The sequence below is a fragment of the Mustela erminea genome, chromosome 6, assembly GCF_009829155.1.
Source record: "Mustela erminea isolate mMusErm1 chromosome 6, mMusErm1.Pri, whole genome shotgun sequence".
In the NCBI taxonomy this organism is placed as follows: domain Eukaryota; kingdom Metazoa; phylum Chordata; class Mammalia; order Carnivora; family Mustelidae; genus Mustela; species Mustela erminea.
The window spans coordinates 76392287-76415485 of record NC_045619.1 but is presented as its reverse complement, the minus strand read 5'-3'; the positions used below and the strand labels follow the sequence as shown (position 1 = coordinate 76415485).

General features: G+C 36.6%; 1 long non-coding RNA gene across 3 annotated transcripts in view; it reads left to right on the top strand.

Moving 5' to 3' along the window:
• The window catches only part of LOC116593491, a 51555-nt gene that overhangs the window by 12269 nt on the left and 16087 nt on the right, over positions 1–23199 (top strand). For all 3 annotated transcript variants that reach the window (XR_004286906.1, XR_004286907.1, XR_004286908.1), the window contains exon 2: positions 17152–17341. This is a non-coding gene — a long non-coding RNA (uncharacterized LOC116593491). The remainder of the gene's footprint in view (positions 1–17151; positions 17342–23199) is intronic.

The window sequence follows — 23199 nt, the reverse complement described above, 5'->3', positions numbered from 1 at the left end:
AAGATTTATACGATCTGAAGAGAAACCAGAGCATTCCTAAATGGTTTTAAAAGTTAAATAGACATTAATGGTGTTCAGGGAACATTAATTACTACTTATCTTCAGGAAAATTAGCAAGGCAATTAGGGACAGCATGGCTATAACTTGACTTCTCTTGTTTGAGAAAATACTTTTCTTGTCCTATTTCCAATTTTTTATCTTACAAAAATTTCAAGCATTCAAAAAGAGAGTAAGTAAGGTATATTGGAGGTGGTTTTATTTTATGTCTTCTTAAAATTATTTTCAAATAAAAATTCACTTCAGTAAAACTAAGAGTAGATAATATCCTCTATGCTACCATAAATGCCAAGACTATTATAATATCCACTTTCTTGAGCAACAGATTTTTAAAGCAAAAATGAGGAAAAATGGGCACTGTAACAGATGTATTTTTATACACAAGTGACGACAGGAAACTTTGTTTTTTAGTTAAGAGGAAAAAAAGAGGGTCACATAGTATTTTGGTAATAGATATTTTTTAAATGTTTTTTCCTAAATGTTCTTCAGTTTTACTTTCTATGGGCATTTCCTAAATTTAACTAGATATTCTGAATCACGAATTACAAAGATTTTCCCACATATATCTAATCTGCAAGTTCAACTCTCTATTAAACAAGTTAATAATAACGTAATATAATTTATATTAATTTCTACATCCAATTCTCAGCTCATCTTTTAAAAATAACAATAGCAGGGGTGCCTGGGTGGCTCAGTGGGTTAAGCCCCTGCCTTCGGCTCAGGTCATGATCTCGGGGTCCTGGGATCGAGTCCCACATCAGGCTCTCTGCTCAGCAGGGAGCCTGCTTCCCTCTCTCTCTCTCTCTCTCTTCCTGCCTCTCCGTCTACTTGTGATTTCTCTCTGTCAAATAAATAAATTTAAAAAAAAATAACAATAGCAAAGGAAATTATAAAAAAGGAAAAGAAAACCACGTCTTTTCCTATTATTTTGCATATTAAAAATAAACATATTGCATTCAAGTTACTTTTTAAGTTTAAAAAAATCACTTCAGGCATTTTCTAAAATTGAAACAGGACATTCAAATTCACTTATGTCATTTCAGATAACTTACAGATAATTACTTCTGGCAATGAAAACCTCAAGTTCTTCAGGTGGTAACTGACTTAACTATAATTCTCAGTTTTTCTCACAATGTGGTAGATTTTTCAAAATGACGGAAATATGGTCCTCTCATTGCTTTCAACTACTTTATGAGTTCGTCTTATATCCATGTCTTTCTGTGCTCTGATGCTGGACTTGGCCCATGACTGGCTTTGGGCAATGGGAGATTAGATGAGGTGACACAAGGAGATCTTTCTTTTTAATCATTTTAAAACTTTTTACTTATTTATTTACTTATTTATTTGTTGTTCTTTGAGAATAGTTGACTCACTATATTAGTTTCACATGTACGGCACAGTGATTTGACAAGTTTATCATTATGCTGTATTTACCATGAGTGTAACTACCTTTTATCCCAATACATCCCTATTACAATATCATTGACTGTTTTCCTTATGCTGATCTTGGAAAGCACCAGCACTCGCCTGCTCTTCCCCTCTTTCACCGCCATGAGATCATGTGCCAGCTAGCCTGCTAGAGGACAAGAGACCTGTAAAGCACAGGTGAGCTTCCCCAGTTGTCACAGCAGGGTTCTACCAGACACAAGTAGTAAGAAAAATACTAGATTTGAGCCACAAGTTGTGTGCTCGTATCCCAGACTGACTCCCAACTACACTGTAATCTTGAGCAAGTTTTGCACATCTCTGGAGTATCCATTTTCTCACTTATACAATGATATAGGTACCACCTACATTACAAAATTGCTGTAAAGCTTAAATTTGGCAAGGCTTATTAAATAAGAGTAAAGCATATCATACTCTTAGTTTCCTTTTTTATTTTTTCATCTTCCCTGAAATTCAGTTAAAGCAATCTTGTTTCAAAGGTGCCTGGGTGGCTCAGTCAGTTAAGCATCTGATTTTGGCTCAGGTCATGATCTCGGGGTCTTGGGATAGAGCCCCATGTCAGGCTCCCTGCCCAGCAGGGAGTGTGCTTATCTCCCTCTCCTTCTGCTTCTCTCCCCCTGTTCCTTCCCCTGCTCATGCCCACATGCGTGCTCTCTCTCTCATATAAATAAATAAAATCTTAAGAAATAAAAAAAAAACACCACCACCAAAGGCCCAATGTGTGTGTCTCCCTTCCTTGAAGCTAAGACCATTCCAACTGTGTAATATAAGTCCCATATTCTTGCTCTCAATGGAGACCTAATTTATGTCATTTCTTTCTTACCCATATATTCCTCAACCCCAGATCTCAGACTGTGGCTCTGTCACATGGCAAATTTCTTCCATGTGCTCCCTGCACGAGCGCTCTTTATTACTCCCTTCATGTCACCTACTAGGATAGGAACCTATAGAGTGGTAAGGTGTGCGTGGTGACCACATTCTCAAGCATCTTCTTCGTTCCACTTTGATCTTAAAGCTTCTAACAACTAGTGGAACATTTTTCAGTTAACAAACAGTCTTCAACCAGAAAGGGAGGAAATAAACTTCCAGGTTGCTGATTCTGTTCGTTTCTAAAATTATTTACCTCTCTTCTTATATTCTCCAGGCTGGTGTGTGGAATGAGAACCGAAGTGCTCATGGATGAGGCAGCGATTAGCATCAAAACATACCACATGCCAAGCGAGCGCTGTTGTTGCAGCTCCCCAAAGTTATCTAGGTTATCACTGACAAATTGCTTCCCCCAGTACATGCGAAATCCACAGCCACCTGCTCTTTCTTGGCTGGTGGAGTGAAACAGACTTCATAGTCTACTGGCTCTGCTAAACTGTGAATTATAGGTGAGCCAAAGCCCCTCTGCCAGCCACTGAAATAAAAATGACCTCGGTCAGCAGGAGAACACTCCCTTGCCAACAGAAAAGAAAAAGACTTGAGAAATCATTTAATCCAAGACCTCCATTGCACAGGTCAGAATTCAGGTCAAGTGCTTTGCCAAAGTCGGAAAACAGTTATTTAATTGCAAAAATAGTAGAAGCGAAAACCTTCCTGCTTAAATTAAAGATTCTTAGAACCAAGGAGGCAGCATGACGTGTGCTATGTTATCGAGTGAGACTGCCTCGGCTTGTGTTTTAGTTCTCCAATTCTGTGTAAGCTGCTGAGTTAACCTTTAGCAACTTCAGGTTCTTCAGTGCTATCTCACAGGGTCATTTTGAAGAGCACATGAGATAAGCCACATAATATTTCTGTAATTGCCCCTTACAGAAATTAAGTACATGCTAGCAATTAATATTATTCAGTGGTCCAGAAAATGTAAACCTGTCAGATCCCAAAATAACTTACTGAGATCTTCAAAAGAAGGGAACCCTTACATTCAATGAAACTGTAAAGTCAAATAAACTCCCAAAATTTAAAGCTATATCTAGATTTCCCATTATTCAGTCCTTTTAAAATTCTCTCTTTGCTATCTTTGGAACAACTATCCTAAGCTTTCAGCAAATGCAACTGGCCCAGAACAGTAATCACATATAATATAGAGCTTAACAAATAAAGGTTTTTAATTTCCATCAAAACCCTCATTTGAGCCTTTAAACCAGATTCTAGCTCTTTTGTAGAAGAGGAAAAGAAACAAAACAAAACTTTATGAAGTATGAGGAGCCCTGTCTGATTTGAGCCTTGAGCCATGGTTTAAACATTCTCTTAAAGAAAAGCCTCAGTGATTAATTATCACTAATTATATTTTTTTCTCTTGGAGATCAACAATGAACTAGATAACATTTGGGAGAGTTTATTTTTGGTTAGCCTATTAATCTTAGCCAGAATAATCCAGGTTGGGGATATGAAAAAGATTTCGGAAACTATTCTATCAAAGATCCAGATTTTCAAAAGGAACAAGACAGGTTTTCTCCTCTCCTCAAAAATAACAAACAAGCAAAACAAACAGAAAATGGAAGGGTGAGGTGGGGGCTACCTATACAGCTCCCTCCCTTAAGTAGATTCTTTGGGGGGAAAATAATTTTGAATATTACTCTTAGTTCTCTCCATGCGTATTGATATGATTATGAATTTTGAACACCTTCTTCTTCTACAGTTGTCTTTTCTTTGAGGAGACCCATTCCTTCTCTAACTTCAAAGATCAGTAACAATGAGCATACAATTTCAAGAGATCACAAACTCCTTCAGCTTGCCTCTCTGGAACCAGGGATGTTTCCTCAAACAATTCCCAAGTGTCATTTTATCACATACAGAAAAGCAGAAGCCATTGGAATTAGCTTGTTGCTTTGCAACCATGGAAGTTCCCCAGAGAAAATCTGAAACTGGCCCTCACACACAGAGGACAGAAAGACCGATGAAAGAGGCAGGCCACTCCAGATTGGTAGGTGGCCGTTTTAATAAGCAAGGAAACTTATACATGAGGATGGTCTTCTTGGCTTCAGAACAAGCAGATTTCCGCACCCGCCCACCAAACCCATGAAAGTTTATATAGGCCTTAAGGGCTCAGTCTGGAGGGTCTCAGCAACACTTTCTCACAGCTGTGTTCTTCACGTGGCTCCTATCTCGAGAACAGTGGGCAGAGCATACACCTCAAGGACAAGGGAAGGGGTAAGTAGCCTCTGATTGCTGGAGTTCAGCTCAGAGGTCAATCAGCCATCATGTCCTCTGATGACCTCCTCCAGCAGGGCTGGATCAAGCAACTGGGGCATCTACCGAAAGCTTTCAGATCTTTCATATTTCTGGAGTAATTTCTCTGACTCCTATAAGGAGACTGCCATGGTATTTTACAATATTATAATCTGCTCTTCCAAAAATATTTCTTTCATTTTCTTTCTTTTTTTTTTTTTGCCATTCTATATAACTGTTTTATTTATTTATTTATTTTTAAATTTTTTATAATTTTTTTATTTTTTATAAACATATATTTTTATCCCCAGGGGTACAGGTCTTTGAATTGCCAGGTTTACACACTTCACAGCACTCACCAAAGCACATACCCTCCCCAATGTCCATAATCCCACCCCCCTTCTCCCAGCTCCCCTCCCCCCAGCAACCCTCAGTTTGTTTTGTGAGATTAAAAGTCACTTATGGTTTGTCTCTCTCCCAATCCCATCTTGTTTCATTTAATCTTCTCCGACCCTCTTAAGCCCCCATGTTGCATCACCACTTCCTCATATCAGGGAGATCATATGATAGTTGTCTTTCTCCGCTTGGCTTATTTCGCTAAGCATGATACACTCTAGTTCCATCCACGTTGTCACAAATGGCAAGATTTCGTTTCTTTTGATGGCTGCATAGTATTCCATTGTGTATATATACCATATCTTCTTTATACATTCATCTGTTGATGGACATCTAGGTTATTTCCATAGTTTGGCTATTGTGGACATTGCTGCTATAAACATTTGGGTGCACGTGCCCCTTCGGATCTCTACGTTTGTATCTTTAGGGTAAATACCCAGTAGTGCTATTGCTGGGTCATAGGGCAGTTCTATTTTCAACATTTTAAGGAACCTCCATGTTGTTTTACAGAGTTTGCACCAGCTTGCATTCCCACCAACAGTGTAGGAGGGTTCCCCTTTCTCTGCATTCTCACCAGCATCTGTCATTTCCTGACTTGTTAATTTTAGCCATTCTGACTGGTGTGAGGTGATATCTCATTGTGGTTTTGATTTGTATTTCCCTGATGCCAAGTGATATGGAGCACTTTTTCATGTGTCTGTGTTGGATGAAGGACCTCAATGTGAGAAAGGAATCCATCAAAATCCTTGAGGAGAACACAGGCAGCAACCTCTTTGACCTCAGCCACAGCAACATCTTCCTAGGAACATCGCCAAAGGCAAGGGAAGCAAGGGCAAAAATGAACTATTGGGATTTTATCAAGATCAAAAGCTTTTGCACAGCAAAGGAAACAGTTAACAAAACCAAAAGACAACTGACAGAATGGGAGAAGATATTTGCAAACGACATATCAGATAAAGGGCTAGTGTCCAAAATCTATAAAGAACTTAGCAAACTCAACACCCAAAGAACTAATAATCCAATCAAGAAATGGGCAGAAGACATGAACAGACATTTCTGCAAAGAAGACATCCAGATGGCCAACAGACACATGAAAAAGTGCTCTTTCATTTTCTTAATGGTACATTGGACCCCAAAAGACATCGTGGGTCTTTCTGTTTGATTGTTTATGTGTATGGTTTTTTTTGAAACATCAATGCAGAAGGGGAAAATGACAATAATGAAGATCATTTCATCTCAGAGTTCATTAAGCCTGTTAAAATTTTCCCAGTTGACACTTTCTTCTCTTGCCTGTGTGACAAAACTGACATTTTGGGGGTACCTGGGTGGCAGTTGGTTAAGCCACAGCCTTCAACTCAGGTCATGATCTCAATGTCCTGGGATCCAGCACCATGTTGAACCCCAGGTCGGGCGCTGCACTCAGTGGGAAGTCTCCTCCCTCTCCCTCTGCCCCCACCCACTCATGCTCTCGCTCTCTCAAATAAATAAACAAAATCTTAAAAAAAAAAGAAGAAGAAGAAGAAGAAGAAATTGACATTTTTATTGTTACTGTTTAAAAGGATATATAGTATCAGGTGAGAGAAGTCTCAAAGTAAATATAATTGGGACAGTGCCACCACCCTTTTCCCCCACCTGTCTTCATAGTACTGGATCAGGAAGCATTTTATAGGCAGTTATATTTGCTTTTTGGTGCTGTCACTTTTGTTTTGTTTTGTTTGTTTTTGGGGGGGAGGGGTAGAGGGTGAGGAGCCCTATGCAGGACTCAGTCTCATGACTCTGAGATCATGACCTGAGCAGAAATCAAAACCAGACACTTAACCAACTAAGCCACCCACTTGCCCCTATTGCTCACTTTGTGTAAAAGTTGCCATTATGTTCAACTGCAAATGTGGAATGATAAATCCTTTAAATGAGAATTGAACCTCACAGTAAGGCATCATTTTCTGTGGTGAACTTGGTAAACATAATGGTTGTGAATTTGACTCACCAAATAATGTTGAGTTAGGAAGTTGAGGGATGTGGACAGATGGAGAAAAAAATGGATAACAGAGCAACACGGTTCTAGCACAAATATAGACGTGCCAATAATTTGAGCCTCATTTAACTTAATTTTTTTCTAAAGTTTTGGATACTTAGTGGAGTTAGAGAAAAATCATCTTAGGAATCATCTAGAACAACATGAGTGAACTCTGAAGAATTATGCCAAGTGAAATAAATGAGTCACAAAGAGACAAATACTGTATTATTCTACTTGAATTCTACTTGAATGAGGTACCTGAGTAATCAAATTCATAGAGGCAAAAGGTCTGGTGGTTGCCAGAGACTGTTGCAAAGGGGATATGGAGTTGTTTAATGGGTACAGAGCTGCAGTTGGGAAAGATGAAAAAGTTTTGGAGTTGGATGATTATGGTGGTTGTAAAATAATGTGAATATACTTAATGCTGCAGAACTGTACACTTCATTTTTTGGAGAACTGTATACTTTAAAATGACAAATCTTATGTCTACTTTACCACAGTAAAAAAAAAAAAAAAAAAAAGTCACCTACAGAAAGATGGCAGAGGAAGAGATTGATTAGGATAATAAAATTGAAATACATGTGAAAAATGAAATGTGTGTGTGTGTTACCAAATTTCCTTATCATAAAATCTTTAGTCTTAAAATGTGTAGAAAAATCTCAGCAAAAGAGTGCCCCCATGTGGACCTCTGTGAGGTGGCAAAATGTATAATGAATAAGCCTGATGTCCCTCCTAAACACTTTTGAATTATACATTCTATTTTTTTTAAGATTTTATTTATTTATTTGACAGATAGAGATCACAAGTAGGCAGAGAGAGAGGAGGAAGCAGGTTCCCTGCTGAGCAGAGAACCCAACTCGGGGCTCGATCCCAGGACCCTGGGATCATGACCTGAGCCAAAGGCAGAGGCTTTAACCCACTGAGCCACCCAGGTGCCCCTGAATTGGTTCTTGTGTGTAACCCCACACTTAAATTCCTTGAGAACAGAAGAACTCAAACACCTCCCCAGAGTTTCTTCAAAAATGAAAGACCAAAATAAGGATGTTAATATATTTTGGAGAGATTCTTTCACTCGATGTCTTTCTTGATAGGCAATTGACAATTAAATTTCTTGAAAGTTTTAACGGTTGAAGCTCAATGACTCTTATGCTAATTGCAACTTAAGGTATTTAAATTCATACTGGGTTTCTGGAAGAAGTTCTTTAAAAGAAAAAAATATTTTGAATGTCTTTTGGGGGGTATGCTTTTGAAGATTAACTTTATTTCATTCATTACAGCATTTGGGTCTGTTTTTCAGCAGACTTTGTTGTTGTTACTGACATCTACTTTTGTTTATAATAGTAGGAAACTGGAGGAAATAAATATCCCTTTCATTATCACAAAATGGTAAAATGTCCTTCCTCGGTAGATATTTTTATTTAACACTTTAAGTTTTGTTTTGTTTTTTATGTCATCATAAAAAATATATTATGATGATATATATATATATATATATATTTTTTTTTTTAACCTAGAGAATTCTATCAATCTCATTTGGTGGCCAAAGAACATACTAAATAAGTTTCTCAAGGTCGTTGAAAGAATGAGTGGGAAAGCAAGATTAAAATTCTGGGTACTGATGTCCTACACTAATCTTAGCTGATTACCAATGCTGTTGCTCTAAAAATGTATATTCTGAAGTAGAGGCAATTTTTTCATTGAGGTTTTTCAAGGTGATTCTATGATTTTGTTGGGGGGGGGAATAACTTATAGGATTTGATTTTTAAAAAATTGTAAACAGAGGTTCCTAACAACAAATATCTTAATTTGAAGAAGACAATAGAATGATTAATTGCACCTACTGGCCCCTTTCACTTGACCTATTAAAGGTTAGAGTTTTTCAGAAATCTCATTAGAAACACTTTCTATACTTAGGCTTCTGTTTCCTTAGAATCTAGAGCCTGAACCGGTCTAGTACTCATGAAGTAACTGTAAGTAACTTAAGTAATTTGTAGTTATCCATCTGAAGATTTGGAGACCATTTGTTATAAATTCATGTTGTCATTATAAATCTTTTAATAGTCTAGTATCATTTTCAATTCTAACTATGTGGGGATTTTTAAAACTTCTTCTTTTGCAATGATTTTTAGATTTACAGAAAATCCCAAAGGTAATATAGAGATTCTCCATATACCTTTCACCCAGTTTCCCCTTATGTTACCATCTTACACTAACATGTTACATGTGTCAATATTTAGAAACTAATATTGATACATTTATTAACTAAACTCCAAAATGTATTCCATCTTCTAACTAATGTTTTTCCCTACCCCGGATTCCCTTCCAGGAAATCACATTCCATTTAGTCATCATGTCTCTTTAGTCTCCTCTGATCTGTGACACTTTCCCAGACTTCCCCGTTTCTCATGACCCTAACAGTTTCGAGGAATATGAATTTTGTAAGTTGTGCCCATATGTGGTTTTGTCTGATGTTTTTCTGATGACTAGAGTGGAGGTTTTGTATAGATAACTATCCTTTTCATCACATCATATCAGAGGTGCATAATATGATTACTAATGTGACCTCAGTCACTAGGTTAAAATAGTGCTTGCCATGTTTTCCACATGAAGTTGCTGTTTTTTCTATTTTTTGTTTTCACTCTTCCTTGGAAGGGGATCACTAAGTCCAGCCTATACTGAAGGTGGAAGAGGATTAGAAAATTAAGCCCCCTCTTCTGGAGGGGGAGAGGAAGTATCTGTACATGTTATTTGGAATTTTCCATAAGAAAGATGTATCTCTTCTCCCCCATCTGTTTGTTTATTCAGTGATTTCTTTTTTTTTTTTTTAAGATTTTATTTATTTATTTGACAGAGAGAGATTACAAGTAGGCAGAGAGAGAGAGGAGGAAGCAGGCTCCCTGCTGAGCAGAGAGCCCGATGCGGGACTCGATCCCGGGACCCTGAGATCATGACCTGAGCCAAAGGCAGCGGCTTAACCCACTGAGCCACCCAGGTGCCCTATTCAGTGATTTCTTTATATCAGTACGGACCTGTGTATATTTTATGCTTTGTATTATAATCCAATACTACTTTATTTTGCAGCCCAAGCCATTCCAGGTTTGGCCACTGACATCTCTTTTTTATTCCTGTGACCTTTTCACATGCCCCCATTCTTTTGTTTTCTTAAGCACTTCCTTACTTTTTGGTATTGCAAGATGCTCCAGGTTCCTCTAATATTTACCTTGACCCAGCCCTAAAATCAACCATTTTCCCAAAAAGCTCCTAATGCTATTATTGGCAAATGGTATTTAGAGACCAAGATCTGCACCCTTGGTGTGCTATAGCTACTGACGTCACTGTTTTTAAGTCCTCTTAACAGAGAACTAGGAAACATGTATGTATACTGACCTATGTATACACATATATCTATAATTATTTCTGTATCTCTCTAGCCATAGATAGATGCTTCATGGATGGATGGATGGATGGATAAGTAGGTAGGTAGACAGTTAGATAGGAATTCATACTGAAGTCTCTGACACCAATCCAGTACAAAAGGATTTATTCTAGCCCTCTGTGTGATTTTTTTAAATCTTGAACTTTACCTCCTCTTATTAGCTGATTATTTTTGTAACTTATAGTAATTTATATTACTAAATAAAGTTCCCTACTAAGCCACTGCCAGTGTCCTTTGGTGGCATAATCATGTTGCTATATCATTCTCTATAAGTCAAGTAAAAGCTTTTTGACCTATGTAGCAGACACTGCTTATTGTCTACCTAATATTTATTCATCTTGTCTTTGTTCCTTAAATTGTAGAGGTAGGGCGCCTGGGTGGCTCAGTGGGTTAAGCCGCTGCCTTCGGCTCAGGTCATGATCTCAGGGTCCTGGGATCGAGGCCCGCATCGGGCTCTCTGCTCAGCAGAGAGCCTGCTTCCCTCTCTCTCTCTCTGCCTGCCTCTCCATCTACTTGGGATTTCTCTCTGTCAAATAAATAAATAAAATCTTTAAAAAAAAAAAAATTGTAGAGGTAGCACCAATTAAAAAATTCTCCTTCCCAGATGGTCATTAAGCTAGAATTGCTCCCATGTGATTTAGAATTATGATACACAAAAGCGGCTCCTAGGTAGAACAAGCAAGAAAGCTATTGTTTTCCCAATAAAATACATTTTTGTTCTTCATTCTACTCTCTTCCTCCCGAAACATGCGCATGACATCTGGAGGTGGAATAGCCACCTTGTGGTCAATAGGATAAAAGCCATACAGTAAAGATTGAAGAGCTGGGAGATAGGAGATGGTCTGATGAGTTATTTTGCAACTGCACCAACTCTACAGTGACTACCTCCAGAATTCTTGTTACATGGGGGAAGTGAGCTCATACTAGGTAAGCTACTGCAATCTGTTATGTAAAGTTGAACATAGTCTTAATTGATACAACCCATGTGGAAGAATAGAAGAGTAATTTCTTCATAAGTAGAATGGTCTGATATTGTGATTATATGTGCTATGAAATACCAGCCAGTGCTGGTTTGTTATATCATATTTGGGTGTTGAAATGCATATTCCAGTTTCAAGGGTTAGTATACGAAGACTTTAAAGGCATTCATATTATCAGTTCACAGTCATCAAGTTTCAGGATTAAACAAAGTCCCATCTATACATAACATGTAAAGGAATAAGTTTTAGAAAAACAATTTTCAGATCATCATATCATAAAATATTTATTTTTCAGGATGTGATTTAATATATTAAGACAGAGCCCAAAGATTTTTGTGGTGGGAGGAAGAGATACAGAGTAAGGATTAGGGGAACTCCAGGAGTGTCAAATGGAAAAATAGGCAGCTTGAAAAAATCATATCTGAACTGTGATGACTTTTGATCAATATATTCAATTTTCTTAAAAGTTAATACTGATGGTAATAATAGATGTTTTCCATATTCCAGGCAAAATGCTAATCACTATAAAAGTATTATAACATTTATTTACCACAATAATACTTTGCAATAGCTACTCAGTATCTGCATTTTAAAAATGAGGAAACTCAAATATGAAAGTACAAGCTCACAAATCTAATTGGTGCTTAGTACTCAAAAACAAGTGTGTCTGATTCCAGGTTCTATATCCCTACCCACCTCATTGAACTGTTTCCTTGCTAAATAACATTAAAGGAAATTATAGTGTCCCTATTTTATCAAATAACACTTTACAAAAGGTGTTTTTTAAAAGTTAAGTACTACTGTTATACTCTTAGTGAAAAATGGAAAGATGTTTTTCCACCTACTGATCGGCATAAAACAAATTGCTAAATCACATAAATTTCTAGATAAATATAACAACTGAAACTTTTAAAAATTTTATTTGATTTGATTTGCAGGACTTTATGACCTTAGGTCATTGCAGTATCACTAAAAAATCTTTTCTCAATCAAAACATTAAAAATAAAGTATATTTGTCTCACATAAATTATTTGCAAGAGGAGTATGTATAGCTGTCCTGCACTACTCATATCTGAGCTATTTTGAATCATGCTAAAAATGACAGGCAGTGTCACTGTCACTTTGATTTAGGAAATGTCAGATATCTGTGAGCTTCATTGACATGCAAGAAGTGTGACTTAAGAAAGGTTTTAGAGGGCGCCTGGGTGGCTCAGTGAGTTAAGCTGCTGCCTTCGGCTTGGGTCATGATCTCAAGGTCCTGGGATCAAGTCCCACATCGGGCTCTCTGCTCAGCAGGGAGCCTGCTTCCTCCTTTCTCTCTCTGCCTGCATCTCTGCCTACTTGTAATCTTTCTCTGTCAAATAAATAAATAAAATCTTTAAAAAAAAAAAAAAGAAAGGTTTTAGAAAGACTTTTCTCGGTTTCTTTCCTATACATGATAAGTGCATATGAGTGTAATCTTAGAAATGATTGTTTGTTTAATAAATTAGAAAGTAGAAATATCTACCAGAACAAGAAGAAATAACTTCTAACTTTTACAGTATTATCTTTTTAGTAGACATAGTGCTTTTTTTGCTCTATTTAAAATAGTCACACTACCTATAAAAAATAAGCATGGACATCTCCAACTACTCCCTTTATGAAATTGAAGATTCTTGTGAACAGCTTATGGCATCCCTAATACAGCTGCCCAGAACTGAATAAATGGTCTCAAATGGCAGTTCCCAAATATCAACAGTCATAGCAACAAAACCTCATATCTGGAAGAAGCATCCGTAATTCAATTCTAACATCAATAAATAGTGTCAGAAACCCTTATTGATTAAAGAAATAAGTGTATCTTTTTTTAATAAAAGACTTCTGTATTTATTTACTTATTTATTTAAAGTGACTTCTAAAAATCAGTATCATTGCAGTAGTAGCCCCTGATGACAACCATTGCTGGACAATATAGGTGTTTTATATATAGCCCAGGTGACCTGTGGGATCTCCAGTCCCCCTAATGTCTAAATCAAACTTCCTCCATCATTCCATTCCATGCCTGGGTCAGTATAAAACTTTTCTCCAATTTTCTGGAAATTACCTAGGTCTAACATTTTCTTGGTCCTTCTGGCTTCTAACGTTTTGCTCTTTGAGTTAGCTTAGCTGATGAATAACCTTTCCACCTGATAATACCATTTCTGTTATAGGTCATGTTAACCCAGATATGAAACACAGTCATTTATTATAGTGCCACAAAATAAGAAAAAATAATAAAATATATATGTATGTATATAACTTACTAAATTTGGGAAAGTGAGAGGGGTAGGAGGGACTTTAAAGGAAGATCATCTTATATCTAATAATAAACATTCTAGTTATTAAAGATATGTCAGGCGTCCTATCCACTGCTGGGGATTTTTCACTGCTACTTCATTCCAAAAAAAAATAAAATAAAATAAAAACCTGGCTTCATGTGATTCATTTGGCTCCTTTCTCATCTTCTCACTTCTGTCTCATCTCTTCCCTGCCCTCCCCTTCCTGAATTGCTACTGGATCCTCCAAATTCAGCAAGAAATAATTAATTTTATCTTCCCCTGAGTACCCTGGAAGACAGAGCATGTATAAAGCTGTGTTGTTTTTATCAAGAGTCAAATTCCAGGGAAGCAAGAAGGAGATAAAAAGAAAAATGAAGCCGGGAGGGAAGAAAGGAAAACATAAAGGGGTTCATTACTGACCTGGTTGTAGTCTTAGTAGGACGCACAACAGAAGTATCACAGGACGTGTAGACTTTCTACATCTCCAAATAGCCAGGGGATGGCAGGGGCAAATATATCCGCAAGATCCCTTCCATTGCCTGTCTCTCAATGATCAGTTTCCTTCTGATGGGGCATTATGTTCTGGGCACTTGTGGTGTTAAACCTCAATATTCTTTATCAGATACATGTGTAACAATATTACTCATCTCATGAGATGACTTTACCACCTTCCTTGGAAGGAAATGGAAGCTTTTACAAATTCCTTCACCCAATTTTCAAGTCTATCTGCATCCCTTGTAATCAACAACAGGGTCTGGCAGAAGTAGGTAAATAACAAATATTTTTAAAATAAATACACACCACTTTTACCTCACCCGTCATGTAAAATGAAGAAATGGAAGGGGCCACCTCTCTCTTTATATCACCAATCTTCCCCTCCTTACTGATGGGCATTCAAATATGATCTAGTGTCTAGTGTCTCTCTGTTTTTTTTTTTTTTAACTCCCTTCAGCTTTACACCCACCCTCCCCCAGCTGTATAGTAGTATAAATATCCTATAATTTATTTATCCATTCTACTGTTGGTCATTTGAACTGTTTCCATATACTTGTACATGTTTTTTAATGTGTGTGTGTGTACACACACATATACATGTATATATATATGTATATATATATATGTGTGTGTGTATATATATGCACATATGATTTTTTTCAGGAGAGGAATTATTGTCAACTCTACTACATAATGCTAAATTATGGTCCAAATTGGTTCTACCCTTTACGCATCTGCCAGCCATGTGTAAGGGTTACCATAGCTCCACATCATCATGAGTTGATATTCCCAGATTTTTTAGTTTTTGCAAATCAAATGGATGTGAAATCAAATTGATTGCATCATACTTTGGCTATAATTATCTTTATCTTGATTATTAATGAAGCTGACCGTTTTTCATGTTTATAGGGCATTCTTTCTTCTGTGAGGAACTTGCTCAAGTATTTTGTTCATTTTTCTCTTCTTTATCTTTTTAGTATTGGTTTGCAGTTCTATATATATTCTAAATATTAACATGTTTTAATTAAATTTGCTGCAATATCTTCTAATTGCGATTGGTTTTCACTTTCTGTATACTGTCCTTTGATACAAAGAAGCCTTATTTCTAACGTAATTGAATTAATTAATCTTGTCCTTTATAATTGGAGCATTTTGCTTCTTGTTTGAGAAACCTGTGCCTTGAGATCATAAGGATATTTTCATAGATTGTTTATAAAAGTATTACAGAATTCTCTAACCCATCTATAATTAATTTGTGCATGTGGTAAGCAGTTTCCAGGACCACCTCCCAAAATCTCTGCCTGTTTTCATACCCTTGTGTGTTATCTCCCAACATTGAATAAGGCTAACCTGGATAATAAATAGGATGCACAGAAATGATGGTATTTGTAGGCACCTGGGTGGCTCAGTCCATTAAGCATCTCCCTTTGGCTCAGGTCATGATCCCTGGATTGAGCCCCACGTCCTGCTCCCTGATCAGCAGGGAGTCTGCTTATCCCTCCTCCTCTGCTCCTACCCCCTGCTCTCTCTATCAAATGAATAGTATTTTTTAAAAGAATTGATGGTATTTGATTTCTGTGCCTAGATAATAAAAGTAATTGCTGTTTCCATTTTGCTCTCTCCCTCTTGTATTACTAACTATGGGAGAAGCCAGGTGCCATCTCGTGAGAACACTCGAATAGCCCTATAAAGTAGTCCATGTAGTTAGAAACTGACCTCCCTGGCCAAGAGCCAGTGAGAAACTCGTTGATAATAGCCATGTAGACAATCGACCTAGAAGCAGATTCTCCTGTCTCAGCCATGTTTTCAGAAAACTTTAACACAAGACTAACATTTGGACTGGAACCTCATGAGAGACTCTGCGGCAGAATTACCAAATAAGCTGCTCATGAATTTCTGACCTATACAAACTGTGTGAAATCAATACTTATTATGGTTTGGAGCCCTACATTGGGGGCTTCTTTGTAACACAGTAATAGACAATTAGTACATTATTTATGTAAGGTAGCGTTTCGTTTTCAATATTTTTCATTTGCATAATCAGCTATTCCAACAATCTGTTTTGAAAGGTCTTTCTATCTATAGTTATCTGCAAGAGTAACTGTCATAAATAAAGTTTCAATTATACATGGATCTGACTCCTTTTTCTATTTCATTGGTCAATTTGTTTATCCTTGAGTTAATTTTTCATTAATTACCAGCAATAAATGGATGAACATCCACTATTTATTTTTGAAGGAACAACTATGCCCGCCTATAACATATATTTCAGATATCATTCTACTTAGCTATTCAATGTTCCTGTAGGGATTTTTCCTCCACAATAAGAAACACTGATATTTCTGATTATTACCTCAGTAGGCCGGTGATGGAGGAATATAAGATCTAAAGGAAGAGCTTCAAAGTGGTGGAACACACTATCTTATATCAACATGTCTTTTCCTTTTCTTTTTTATAACATTTTCCCTGTGTAAGTGAGCTGTCTTGCTACATATATTCAGCTCAACTTACTGTACATCATTGAGGCCTTCACAAAACTTTTCATGCATAAGGATAATACAGTTATATCGTTTTCTAAAGTTGTTTTATTGATGTTTTTGTTGTTGTTTTCTCTTGTTTGCTATAAAGATTAATCTCTTGTTCAGTGGAAAATAGAGCCAAGAAAGAATCTCTCCAAAATATATTAACATCCTTATTTTGGTCTCTGATTTTGAATTAACTCTGGGAAGGTGTTTGAGTTCTTTTTCCTTGTGCATGGAAGTTATAAATATCTTCAAATGCTCAACCCTAGACCTCTCTTTGCATTGATGTTTTAAGTCTCTTAAGTACCACATCAACTTAATAACTTTTTTTGTTCTTTTTTCAAAATCTTAGGAAGAAACTACATGTTGGAACTAAACCGACAATATGTGTTTCTCTCTGCGGATCAGCACAATTTCATAAAAACTAAAATGATTCAAGCAGATGTTCATCATGGAACTGCCAGCAAAAGGCTGAGAATCACAAAGATAAATTCTAGTCCAGTGTTTGGAAATCTCCCGATCATACTCAAGCATCTTTTGAAGTAGGTATCAGATTGTTTTTAAGTACTTTAGAGCTTTTAAAATTTCATTTAAAAAACACTTTTGAAATCTGCACCACTATTCCTGGAAATATATCTTAGATGGACTTGAATGGAGCCAGAGAGTAGATACGGATCTTTATTTTGTCTTTTAGTGGCTCACTTATAGGGAAACATATAGGGCTTCCCCTGTTCTTGCCATAGCTTATATATTTTTTTAAGGTTTTCTTTATTTACTTGGGAGACAGAGAGAGAACACAAGCAGAGGGAGTGGCAGATGGAGGGAGCAGCACACTCCCCACTGAGCAGGGAGCCCAACACAGGGCTTGATCCCAAGACCCCGAGATCATGAGCTGAGCCAAAGTCGGAGGCTTAACCAACTAACCCACCCAAGCCCCCAACCATAGCTTTTATCTTACCACCTATCTTTAAATTCTCTTCCCATCATGTGCAACTTAACAGCATACCCTAAAATATGTCTTGCTATTTCATACCTTTGTGACTTTGCTTAAATTGTCTTCTCTCCCTAGAATGCTCTCCTCAACCCCCACTGCCAAAATCTACCAGGCAAATACATACGTTTTCAGATTGAGCCCATCACCTCCTCGATAACCTCCTCTGGCTGCCATTCATCTCCCACAGGCAGAATAACCTACTATCCTTGGTACTCCGTCTTTCTACTCTACACTTTACTACATGCTTCCAAAATACTCCATTGGCTCATTTGAATTTGTGATTCTCACTCAGCAATCATAAATTGTTTGGAGGCAATTTGTAGTACTTATCTTTGAATTACGAGTACCTAGCTGTACCTAACTCAAAGTATGGTCTTGGTGAATTTATTATAAAGAAATGAATGCATGAATGGATGAATGAGTGAATGAATGAATGGATGATTGCCTGTATCTGCCTCAGGGATTTAATATTTGATTAGTAAAGGTTTTAAATTTTATCCACCTATATTTTGAGATTTAGAACTGTGTTAAATGAATTCAGTTACACATATTAGATATTACTTTGTCCTTTTCATTTGTCCCTAGTAAATATCAGGTAAATAATCTCTATAAAGTTTAAGGAAACATATTGTAATATATTGTAACATAGAAAACGCATATCTAAATCATCATAGTGCAGACACTTTGTTTCCAATGTTTGACATAATGCTGGAGAAAAACTTAAAGAATCTTGAAAAGAAGGAATATTTAAATAAAGACACTATTATAATGTACCATTTATATGCTTATAATTATACTGTGTTCTTTAAATATTTTACCACCTCTTATTTAATATTCACAACAAGCCTATAGATTTGTTGATATTTTCTTCATGTGCAGATAAAGAAATTGAATCCCAAAGAGATTAAATTAATTTCCCAAAGTCACAAGTGACTTTGACTCTGGTCTTTTGTTTTTTCCTTTTCCTTTTCCTTTTCCTTTTTTTACTATGGTAAGTATACTTAACACAAGATCTACCCTTTTAAAAAATTTTTAAGTGTACAGTATAATGTGGTTAACTATAGGCACAAAGTTATAGAGTAGATTTATAGAACTTAATCACCTGTCACACATGGAACTTTATAGCAGTTGAGTAGCAACTACCCATTTCCCTCTGCTCCTAGACTCCATTAATACCATTCTGTTCTTCACATTGATTATTTCAGATACTTCATGTAAGTGGAATCATGCAGTATTTGTCCTACTGAAAGCCTATGTTATAATTTACTACTCTTTGAAAAATAACAATGATAAATAAATAACATTTATAACAATAACTATATTTCCAAAAAAAATCAGTTAAAAAGAGTGGCATAGTTTTACTTATCACCACAATCTCATTAAAATGTTTGAAGTATTGGGAACCATCAAGTTCTTGCTGATAGACAGCCATTTTCCAAAATTTAGTGCCTCCTTCAAAATCAAAGCTAACCAGTGCCAGCGAATATTTTAGCTGTTTTCTCTGAAGTAGCAAACTTACTTTGTTCATTTTCAGGAAAATATTTGCCAAGTCTGAATATAGTTTGCCTATCAGTGTTCTTTGAATGATGTTCTGTTCAGTAAAAAAAGGTGACAAGTTTAACTAGCAACTTGCACAAAAGTTTTTCTTCTAGACAACCATCATACTTTCATAAACAGCAAAAGAGCTTTATGTGCACTTCCCATTTCACAATACAGAATTATTAACAAAAGTGTTCTCTAGAGGGGTGCCTAGGTGGCTCAGTTGGTTAAGCATCTGCCTTCAGCTAAGGTCATGATTCCAGGGTCCTAGAATCAAACCCCATGTTGGGCTCCCTGCTCAGTAGAGAGCTTGTTTCTCCCTTTCCTCCCCACTCATGCTCTCTGTCTCACTATTTCTCTCTCTCTCTCAAATAAATAAATAAAAATTTTTAAAAATGTACTCTAGGTTTGATATTTAATAAGTAATGTCTACTACTTCATCAAGGATATACTTAAGTGAAGGAGCCTATTTTTTTAATATATTAATATTTATTTATTTATTTATTTATTTATTTATTTATTTATTTGACAGAGAGAGACAGTGAGAGAGAGAGAGCACAAGCAGGGCAAGCCAGAGAGGGAGAGGGAGAAGCAGGCTCTCCATTGAGCAGGAGGCCTGATGCAGGGCTCGATCTCAGGACCCTGGTATCATGACCTGAGCTGAAGGCAGATGCTTAATGACTGAGCCACCTGGGTGCCCCTTTACTTTTTTTTTTTTTTTTTTAATGTGAGTTTGTGGTTGTGGAGCATACAGTGGCTACTCGTAGAGTCTGGTGCCACTGTTTTGATTCATGAAAGGGGCCAGTATGTTCCTTATTACTGCCTTTGCACCATCAGTACAGAAGTCAATACAGTGAAAAAGACAAACAATATCTTATTTTCCATTAAAATAATTTTGACTTCAGGGACCCCTGAAAGGTTCTTGGTATTCCTCTGGGGTTCCTTAGACCACATACTGAGATCTACACTAGACCACTGTCACAGTCCTTTACCCGCTGTTCTTTTATCTGTTCTCCACCTAACACTCTAAATCACATCCTGTTACCCTTCTGGACACACCTTGCATGGATCTCATCCCACGCAGCGTCATGTGGAATGTCCTCACCTCTCTATCTCATTTGCTATCATTTTCTCAGTGGCTCACCCTCCTCAAATCCACTGACCTTCTTGTTCTTGAAAGCTTTAAGCGTCCTCTTCCTCCATAGATCTTTGCACTCTCTAATCTTTCTGCACTGGACATTTTTTTTTCAGCATTTTCATGACTCATTTTCTTTCTTCCTTTAGGTTTCTGCTTAAATATCCCCTTACAGTAAGGCCTTCCCTGACCGCAGTCTGTAACTGCCCCTGTCATCCTTTAAACCCTTAGCCTGCTTTACATTCCTTCTTGCCATTTACTTGTTCATTGTCTGACTCCCCGCCCCCCACACACTCAAATATCAGCTACCTGAAACCAGGGAATTTAATTTGGCTCACTATTTTGTTTGTTCTTTTGTTTTTGTTTTTGTTTTTTCATTGCAAACAGTGAGAAATGTTTGGATGAATCAATAAACTGCTTTTCTAATAGATGCACCAAGGTGAGTTATTAAAGCAAGAATATATTTGCCTCACAGAATTGTACTTAACATAGTGTTTCCTAAATAAAAACTCACAGATAGACTGCATCAAATTAACTTAGTGTATTTTTTAAAGCACAGAATCCAGTCTCCATTCCCAAAGATTCTGATTCAGTCTAGAATGAAAAGAGAGATAACGGATATTTTTAAATTCCCCAGGTATTTCTGAAGAGCTGTCAGATTTGGGGAGCCCCTTTCCTAAACCAACATGCCAGTGTCTGATATAAGGCATTAGTAGGTGCAAGATTTATATGAAAGGCAGCTAGGTAACCTGCTAAATCATCATTCAGATCATTCAGATTTCTAAGAATCATGATTATGAAGGTGGTCATAAAAACATACAACTGTATAAAAAGCCACATAAAAGAGAATGAAATAAATTTTCTATATTTTCTATATTTACTTAAGTACAATGTCAGCATACAAAACTCAACTGTATTTCTATGCATTAGCAATGTTCTACCTGAAAATGGAATAAAGAAAGCAATTCCATTTTACAATAGCATCAAAAAGAATAAAATCCTTAAGAATAAATTTAGTAAGAGGAATGTAGGACTTGTATATACTGAAAACTACAAAATATAAATAAATGGAATGACATCCTGTGCTCATAGTTATATTGTTATGATGGCAGGGGGTACTCACACTGGCATATAGGTTCAATCCAATTCTTCTTCAAAACATCATCTGGCTTTTCTGCAAAAACTGATAAGCTAATCCTAAAATTCATGTAGAAATTTAAGAGACTCAGAAGAGCCAAAATAATTTTGTAAAAGAAGAGCAATGTTTTGAAAGAATAGCCTTTTCACAAATGATACTAGGATAGCAGGATATCCACACACAAAAGAATGAAGTTGATGTTTCCCTCACCATACACACACAAGACAATTCAAAATGGATTGTAGCCTACATTTATTTGTTAAAAGTATAAAACTCTTAGGAGAAAATAGAGGAGTCAATCTTCATGGCTTTGGGTTAGTCAAAGTCTTCTTAGGTATGACACCACAGCACAAATGACAAAAGAGAAAACTGACATATCAAATGGAATTCATCAAAATTAAATTATTTTTTGCCTTAAAGAATAACAACAAAAAGGTGAAAAAACAACCCACAGAATGGGGGGGGGGGATATTTGCAAATCATATACGGACAAAGAACTAGTCTTTCTATTTATGAACAACTATTACAATTCAATAACATAAATAATCCAATTTAAAACTCAACAAATGATAGCATTTCTCCAAAGAAAATGGGCAAATGCCCCGTAAACATATTAAAAGATGCTCAAAATCATTAGCCTTCAAATGTATATGAATCAAAATCATGTGGAGATGAATGATGATAATGACTAAAATAAAAAGACAGTAACAAGTGTCAGCAAAAATGCAGAGGAATTAGAATACCCTCATATTTTGGTAGGAATTTAAAATGGTGCAGCCACTGGGGCGCCTGGGTGGCTCAGTGGGTTAAAGCCTTGGCCTTCAGCTCAGGTCATGATCCCAAGAGTCCTGGGATCAAGCCCTGCATCGGGCTCTCTGCTCAGCAGGGAGCCTGCTTCCTCCTCTCTCTGCCTGCCTCTCTGCCTACTTGTGATCTCTGTCTGCGAAATAAATAGATAAAATATTTTTTAAAATAAATAAATAAAATGGTGCAGCCACTTTGGAAAACAATCTGGCATTCCACAAAAGGTTAAACATAAAATTATCAGCAATTCCACTTCTAGGAAAAATGCCTCCCCCAACGAAAACATATATCCATGCAAAAACATGGACATTAATACTCAACAGCAGCATTATTCGCAATACCCAAAGAGTAGAAACAACCCAAATGTCCATTATCAGATTAATGGATAAATAAAATGTGATATATCCACAAATGGGATATTATTTGGCAACAAAAAGAAACGAAGTACTGATACATGCTATAATGTAGATGAAACTTGAAAACATTATGCTAAGTGAAAGAAGCCAATCAGGCCATGTGTTATATGATCTCATTTGTAAGAAATACCCATGATAGAGCTATAAAAATTGAAAGTAAATCAAGGATTGCCTATGGTAAGTGGGGGATTAGAGGAATGGAGAGTAATTGCTGATGAGTCTGTCCTTACCCAAATTTCTTTGGGTCTGTTATGGCAACCTAAATGGACTGAAACAAACCCCATAGCTCAAATATTCGGTTTCTAAATCCTAAATGTGTCAAATGTGTACTCTTGCCAACCATGTTACCTTCCAAGATAACAAGGAGAGGAAGC